Source organism: Anoplophora glabripennis, unplaced genomic scaffold (genome assembly GCF_000390285.2).
Source record: "Anoplophora glabripennis isolate ALB-LARVAE unplaced genomic scaffold, Agla_2.0 scaffold205, whole genome shotgun sequence".
NCBI lineage: Eukaryota > Metazoa > Arthropoda > Insecta > Coleoptera > Cerambycidae > Anoplophora > Anoplophora glabripennis.
Window position 1 is genome coordinate 814,708 of NW_019416308.1, and position 9,107 is coordinate 823,814.

Sequence of the window (9,107 nt, forward strand, 5' to 3'; positions counted from 1 at the left end):
TATAAAGAAAAAGTAATCTTTTTCGACATAGAACACCCCGTAGAAATATTGCCCCCTAATTTCGGGACACCCTGTATAATGCCAAATGAATTGTGATGTACTTTCGAGGTTCGGTCGCAGACGCCGAACTAGTACAGTCACAGTCCGGGTTCACTCGGTGGAGAAGTGTTTTCCAAGGTTCGGGAATATTACAAGACTTGGTATCAATAAAACTTTTATTTTCCAAAATAAATCGCAGTCTATAAACACATATAATATTAACAATAATACCCTACCCATATAAATAACAAAAACATCGGGATACCTATTGTCACGAAGGCAATACGGATGTCCTGACGGTGACAACGCCGAGTGTCGCGGAAAGACCTGCTAAACACCCGGAGTCGGCCGCGAGGTAGACGTCAGGTACCGCGGAAAGACCTGCTAAGTACCCGGAGTCGGAGTCCAGGTGTGTACCTTACCTTGAGCGCCGCGGAAGAGACCTGCTAAACGCTCTGATTAGGACACCCAGAGGAGGGTTGAGTGCCATGGAAAGACCTACTAAGCACTGCCTGGTGTGCGCGCCAATATCTCTTTATCCACTTCATCGCTGTAGGCCTGGACGCCTCGTAGAGGTAGGCCCTTTCCCCGTCATTCCGGACCACCAACGCGGCCGGATTGGATCGGTTCGTGGGGCCTCCTCCTGTCCTGGCTGGGCCCCGCCGGTTAAGGGTCTTTCTTCTGGCGCTCTTCTTTCTTCGCCGGCTCGTCTGTGTAAACTCACGGAGGTGTCGTGTGTCAGTCGCAAACGACTGGCGTCGTTTGCGACCGGGGTGGTGGACAGGTTCTTCGGTTTGGTCTTCTCGGAAAACACTTTGTGGCATCTCTAATTCTCGTCCGAAACTGAGGTATGCTGGTGAGAATCCTGTGGATTCATGACGTGTCATGGCTAACATAAAATCGGGCGAATGTCGGTCCCATTTCTTGTGGTCATTGTCACAAAACTGGGCTATCATAGTTTCTATGACTTTATTTGCTCTTTCGACGGGATTCGCCTGGGGTGTATACGGTGGTGAGAATAGTTGTCGTATTCCCAAGTCGGTTAAGGATTTACGCATTTCACGGTTCTTATATTGTACCCCGTTGTCGGAAATTACAACCCTCGGGCATCCAAATCGAACAATAATCCTTTCGTGCAATGCTTTCCGTACTGCAGCGGCGGTAGCTTTTCGTAATGGTTGAAATTCTATATTTATATCCATTTCCGGACGTAAAGGGCCAATTAAATCGGTACTAATTGTGTGCCAAGGTCCCCCTTGAGGGCGTGACTGCATTTTTCCTGGTGGTCGTAATTGATAATATTTATGTTGTTGACATATCTGACATTGTCGAACATATTTCGCAATTTCTCGGAACATTCCTGGCTAATAGTAGTGTCTTGCTATGCGAGCTATGGTCTTAGCAACGCCTAAATGTCCGGCGGTCGGTCGATTATGACCTTCTTACAGAATTTCAAATCGTCTTGATGTGAGAATACACAGTTTCCAAGGATCAGCCAGTTCGGGTTCTGTGAAGTCATATCGGTCGAAGAAATGTCGGTACAGTTTGCCATCTTTAATACAGTAATCAGAATTTTTATCGGGATCTTGCTCTACTTATTGAAATTTTCTTGTATACCAAGGACATAAGATGGCACTCATAGCTTGAATTTCGGTACTATTGGTTTCGGGAATTGGATGTCTGGATAAAGCATCGGCTACTCGATTTAAGACACCGGGTTTGTATCTAATCTCAAAGTCGAACTGCTGAAATGCCACTATCCATCGGGCTAAACGACCGGTCGGATGTTGCAAATTCTGCAGCCATTTTAGAGACTGGAGATCGGTCTCGACTATAAAATGATAACCCTCCAAATACTGTCTCACTTTCTGAATTCCCCAAAATATGGCCAGGCATTCTTTCTCAGTAGTTGAGTAGTTTTTCTCCGGTGGAGTTAAGGTTCGGCTGGCATAGCTAATGATGTGGTCTTGTCCTTCCAGATTTTGTATTAAAGCGGCTCCTAAGCCTTGATCAGATGCGTCGGTTTGCAGTACAAAGGGTTTTGTAAAATCGGGACAGGCAAGAACTGGTGCTTCGGTGAGCTTGGCTTTTAAGGAATTAAAAGCTTCTTCTTGCTTGTCGGTCCAATTCCATTTCAACCCCTTTTTCAGTAGTTTGGTCACCGGTGCGGTAATGGTGGAAAATCTCGGTACGAATTTCCGGTACAGGAAACAATCCCTAAAAATCTTCTCATAGCTCGCACGTTGGTAGGTGTCGGAATTTCTTTGATAGCGGCTACTTTATCGGGATCGGTCTGGATACCATTTTCACCAACTAAATGTCCTAAATATTTCAGAGTTCGTTGAAAGAATTTACATTTCTCTGGGTTCGGTTTAGGTTTGGCCTCTCTGAGCCTACGGAAAACTTCTTTGAGGTTGGCTTTATGTTCTCCGTAATCTTTCCCTAGAACAATGATGTCGTCCAGATATGCTAATGCTTTCGCATGCATGTTGGGTCCCAAGACCTTATCAAATAGCCTTTGGAATGTAGCTGGAGCGGAATGCAAGCCAAAAGGTATTGAAACGAATTCGAATAATCCTTTCGGAACAGTAAAAGCGGTTAACGGTCGGCTTTCCGGTGATAAAGGAATTTGCCAGTATCCCTGTTTTAGGTCAATACTGGAAAAGAAATTCGCTTCTTTCAGTCTACTTAATATGTCATTGATCATAGGCAGCGGATATGCATCTTTTATAGACACTTCGTTTAATTTACGGAAATCTATACAGAAGAGGCGTTTGCCATCCTTCTTCTCAGCCAAAACAATTGGTGAGCTCCACAGACTATCAGATGGTTGTACAATCCCGTCGGCTAGCATTCTCTTTAATTCATCGTCAATAATTTTCTGCATTGCGGAATTTCTAGGACGATACCTCTGTTTTATAGGAGTCAGATCCTTTAAGCGAATAACATGTTCAGCCATGTTAGTGTAGCTGTGTATCTCTTTAAATGCAGTGAACTCTTGTTCAACGAAATCGGCAATTTCTTTCTGCTGAACTTCGGATAAACATAACGATGGAAGAGTAATCGATTATATGGTTGACGTAGGGTACACCCTATCTGTCTCAGGGTTTATAGTAATCTGGTTGGTTCCTATATCGATGGTAAAGTTATATTTGGTGAGAAAATCCATTCCCAATACACAGTCTACTATCAACGATGGCATGAGAAGAAAATCAGCTGCAACAGTCGTTGACAACAGTTGCCCTCCGATGTGATACTCCTCGGTAATGTTAACCAAAATTCCATTAGCTAATTCTGCAAAATAAAATAAGTTCATTACTGAACATATAAATAAAATCTGGAAATCCCAAAAATAAAAAACGGTTCATTACAGTACATGCTAATGGCTATAATCAATCTGATGTCCTGAGGTGATAAAAATTCTATACCCAGGAATTTGTGATTTATCACCATTAAGCAATCATAGTATTAAAGAATGTATGTATAGTCCTCGTATCTGTATAATCTGTACTTTACGCCAGTCCTCAGTCAAAACCTAAAAAGCTGCAAGTACCTCCACATTACCAAATCGGTAAAGGAGCGACGATTTCTAATGTTCCATAAACAAACAAAAAAAAAGAATGTATACACATGTAAATATATTTATTTTTCTTTATGAATTACTTTAGTTTACTTCTCCCATTTGAAGATCACAATAAAACATCGATATCACCAAAATTTTTGGTCGATATAGAAATAGAAAAAAAAGGACATTATGCTTGCTACCAAATATATGTAAATATAGGATTGGTGTACTTACATAAAAGAATTTAAATCATGATTATACTTTGTTTGAAAAGCAACACTCTTATTCCGCCCTTAATAATTACTAAAAGTATCATATAAATTAAGATTATTGCGAAAACCTACAGCAAGTATTCCGTGACTTGAAATCCTAACCTGGTTCTACTTCTTTTGTGAAAAATATAATTTTTGAAAATGCTACCATTTGTAAAAAGATATAAATCCATGAGAGTAATTAACTCTTACCAATATTGCATTCTTCGTAATAAATAAGTTATCCCATTTATATTTTATATTTACAAACTTCGTACATATTTAATGGCCTTCTTGTCTCATCGATCTGTATCAATGTAATTCTAAACTTATAAGTAACAAAAACAAATTAAAAATTCATACATCAGGACTGTCTAACGCCCAGGCTAAGCACTTGTTTGACTAAATCGACTTATTTTGATCCACAGGACATGTGGTAGAATTTTGACAGAGAAAATACCAAAACAGCCACAAACAAACGACAACAATAATTTTATCAGAAATGTAAATTTTCCGGATTTAAATTTTGAAATTTATTTACAGAACTGCATAAAAATAGAAACAAATCACTCCTGTATTTGAAAATCTGATTGCGTATTCGAAAATAATATTACGAATTTATTTAAACCTATAACCATAAACCTCGCAAACCTACGAAAATACTGTTGATGCATCTAATTCATCTATGGACCCCTGTGAGTATGCAAAAAGGGATAATTTTCAGTAGGTATCATTAATAAATTAAAATGTTCGTAAAATAAGTTTGTTGTTTATTATAAAAAACTTCATATAGAACAATCATTATTGTTTAAAATTAATTTTGGTTTTGTCGTTTTATATTAACAAAAATTTCAGTTAACGTTACCAGAAGCATCTATTCTACATGAAATAATTACCACGCTGAACTACTGACATAACATCCAAAAGGGACCTGATGGCTTCTTTTCAGAGCTTTAAAACGTCTGTAAACACTGCAATTTATTAAAGCCTGCAGCTCTCTTTTAATTTAGAGCTCGGCACATGAAAGGCGTTAATTTCGTTCAGGCTAATATCGCCAAACGGAGAGGTGTAAAAGAGGTGTCTGCTTGGGCCGTCAATTATCATGAAAGCATCGCCAAGAAAAATGGAGCACGCACATTGCCCCCATTTCTCATAATTTATTAAAACGGAGGACGCCAGCCGGCTTAGGCGATCATCCCTTCTGATCGATATTTGATTTCAGGGAATGATTCTGCCAAATAAAATTATGCCCAGGGCTAGAGGTTATCATTTCCAGTTACCAGCGAGAGCTGCGCTTCGAACAAAGAACAACGAAAAGAGAATACGACCGTTGATTTTTGCGATTTATAATCCATTGATATTGAATAATTGCTTCCTTGGAACAAAAGCGTTTTATTTGTCGGCGCTAAAATTTCATAGTATACCACTTATTATATACGTATACGATATAAATAAATATTCGGCAAATTTCTGGAATATAAAGTTGTTTTATTTTTAATATCATTTAGGCGAAATGCATATTACACTCTTATGTAAATGAAATACGATCCACTTTCAATGTTATATCAGTGTAACATATGTACATATTCTCCACCCAATTTAAGTTTCTTTTTTCTATAACAAACGAAACTGTTTTCTTGTTACATGGCGATGAATGCTTATCTGATTACTTTTTTCGCCTCATAAAAAATACCATTATAGAATCAATAGAAGTTCTGTAGACAAATGTGTTCCTTTAAATGGAAATATCCATTCTTTCACCTTCATCGCGTGTTGGAAAAGCGTTTCGTGCGTGCGGGATAATAAAAATTATAACTTAGTCTAATTGTAAATGAAATTTAAAGCGTGGGATCCTTAAAAATATGTATAACATGTTTTAATTAATTTGAATATTTTCTCAATAGCGTACCTAATTGTTATTTTTTGCCCACAAACAAAAAAACATGATTAAATAATTACTTTTCTTTATCGACCTGGAATCATTTTTTAATTAAATTTGTGTGTTGTTTAAATATTATAGAATATCATTATTTATTTGCTATTTGCTATTTCAGTTGATTTGAAATCAAATAATTTTCTTTCCATTTTCACAAGTTACTAGATCTATTCGATTTTCAGTCGAAATATTCATTTCCCTTAGTGAGTGGTTATACAAATTATTTAAAAAGGCATGATACAATAATTATAATTACATATTAATAGGAGTTTTCATCAGCTTTGAGCTAAGCCTGTTGATTGGTAAAGCATTTTCGAAATGTTAATGATACAACTGTCATTCGGTGGAATTTAATGGAAATAAAATTTCAGAATTGCGATTCTCATTAAATTTAAATGGATTTAGTTTTCAAATATAATTCATTATCGATCCACACCGACAGACGTTGTAGATACAATATTTATAAATTGCTTGATTATAGCTATATAAAACAAGTTTGGAACAATGTCAGGAGAATAATCGCAATATACAGGACGTCTTATGAACGCATAGATGTATCTTAGACTTAACTTATTATCAAATTATAAAACTTGCTTCACTGTTCACTGATACCATTAAAAATTGTAAAACATGAGATTAAAAAACATAGTTGTTAGCGTTGTTTTCATAATATAAAGCAATTCCAACACACATTATTAATAATTTCGGGCAAACTGTCTTTGCCATTCACATCAAAGAACAAATTCGTACATTACCCATCGTTCATTGTACATATTATGTATATATGTAACTAAGGTTAACGCATACCACAGACATAACAAGCTATTGCTCCAGACCGCTACTGGAATAGCCAGAAGTTTTAAATTTCCGAATTGCCGATAGAGCAGAATTTTAGGAATAATCAAATGCAGCGGCCCGCATTCCTACGCGTATCCCAGCAACATCTAAATGTATAATGTAGGCATTGATAAAAATGTTTTAAAGAATCTATGTAATTTCATAGGAATTCTGCAGCGGTGTCACAGTTAGGTTATTTAATAATAATTTCTTTAATTAATTACTATTTTCATTTTTTGGTATTGAAATACTGCAGAAAATAATATTTCCAAATAAACAAAATTTGTAATGATATTTTAAACAGCTTGTAATATTTTTTTATTATTTGATGATGATAAATTTATTTAAAACACAAGATGGGTTATTAGTACATCGCGGAATGTAGGTACAGAGTTCCTTTTTGTATTTTGACATCCACTTATAGGTTTAATAATTAAAGATAGAAAAAAAAATTTAAATACAAATGTACGACTTTTCCTTTGTTTCTTTTGACACCAACATTTGCTGGCATAAAATATATGTTTAAAGTAAAAAGATCACTAAAAAAAAAAATTCATCCTTATTGAAATAACAAACAACGATTTTTCTAACTAACCTTTACAACAACATAAGGAGAATACCTAAAAACGAAATAACATTAAAATACCTACAAATTTTACAAATTTTCAACATGCAAGTAATTGTGATGATACAATTGAATTGCTTTAAAAACAAATTCAGAATTATCAAACATTTCACCCCGTATTTTTTCTTTCAATAAGTACTTACAAATTTTGAGGTATTTAGTAATATCTTTTGTTGAAGTGTCCCCACAAAAATGTGTCTAAAGGACTGAGATCGGGCCTGTTTTCTGATCACCTAAGGTTTCCAATAATACATATTTATACAGTTCGTTGACGGGATTCGTCTTCCAAAATAAATTTGCCAATATTCCTGAAGAACTTTTGCACATTATTGTTATTTGAATAATACAGTTTAATTATGTTTTATTTTTCGTCATCAGAATAACCCATTTTAATTTTTTTTTTAATTTTTAAATTAAAATGGATTATTCTGATAATGTATAAATCTCATGTATTTTTAAAGGAAGGTTCATTTCTGTCGTTTTCGTCTGATTGTGTGCGAGAGAGATAGAGTTATATTGTGCTATAGAGATAGAGTGACTTTGTCCTCATAGAGGGCTTTTCTCTCTCTCTCTGCTGCTTTGAGGAGTCTCTGGGGCTTCCCCAGCATCTTCAGGACACCTAGAGAGGGAGCGTGGGGTAGAGCGCGAGGCCTTTTTAGCCTTCGATATCCAGCTACGACGTCACAACATATGAGAAAAAAAACGGTTTTTGCTCGTAATTCGGAAATGGCTGGAAATACAAACAAATATCCCCTTGGTTCTGAGTAGAGCACTCGGTGGGTGAGGCAGAGTGAGGGTCACAATATATGAAAGAAAAAAAAACAGTATTTGCTTGAACTTCGGAAATACTCGAAATATTAAAAAATCTTCCATGGTTCTGATTGCTGATCGAGTGAAAAACGTCCAGTCCGCATGCCTAAAAAAAAAAATCGGGACCAACGGTGTGTGTTTATAATGTGTTTATAACTCGGAAACGGTCGACAAAATAATTTAAAAAATCTCCCCATACCCCTGCTTCTGATTGTCCGTTCTGCGTTGAATGAAAAAGGTCCGAAGTCCATATGTCGAAAAACAAAAAAGTTAGTCAAAAATAGTAGCAAACGCATTATCTTATCTCTGTATTGATTGATGATTTATATGTTGTTGTTTTTTTCGTATTCAACTACTCCTTTTGGTTCCAGCAATTTTACATTGTGTTAATTTTTTTGAACACCTTGTGTCACAAATATGAGCACTACCAATGGCATCCATGATATGCAACACTTGTGTCAATAATTATTTTACCTAACTAAAGAAACTAACAATAAGAGAGCAGTACCCATCTAAGTATACACAACCTGTATAATACAATTTTCTTAAACATAGGTGTTTTTGTCGTACCAAACTGGAAGTCGACGCACAAATCTAAAAACATTAATTTCAAGTTTTTGAATTCTCCGATTCCAAGGTGATAATTAATAATTAATTAAGGTGGCCATATCCCTGGCCGAAAAATAGTCAAATTTCTGGCGTTTTTAGGTACTGAAATATTGAAAAGTAAAACGTGTAGAACAAAAGTAAGCACAAAAATAAAATCCTTGATGCTCTGTTTATTCATTGTTACCATTTAAATTTACTCAAATAAAATAATAACTAAAAGTAAAACATTCGTTTGCTGTTATCCTAACCCCACATTTTTAGAATTATTTTCACGTACTTATAAATAAAAGTAAACAATTTTATATGTAGGACTAAGCAAGTAAATGTTATAAGAATATTTACATGCGGAGTTCTATATAAAAAAGTTAGTATGTTCGTAGATTTCAGTACCTAAAACCTTGATGGTTTGATCGTCTTTTGCACCTGTTTATTCGT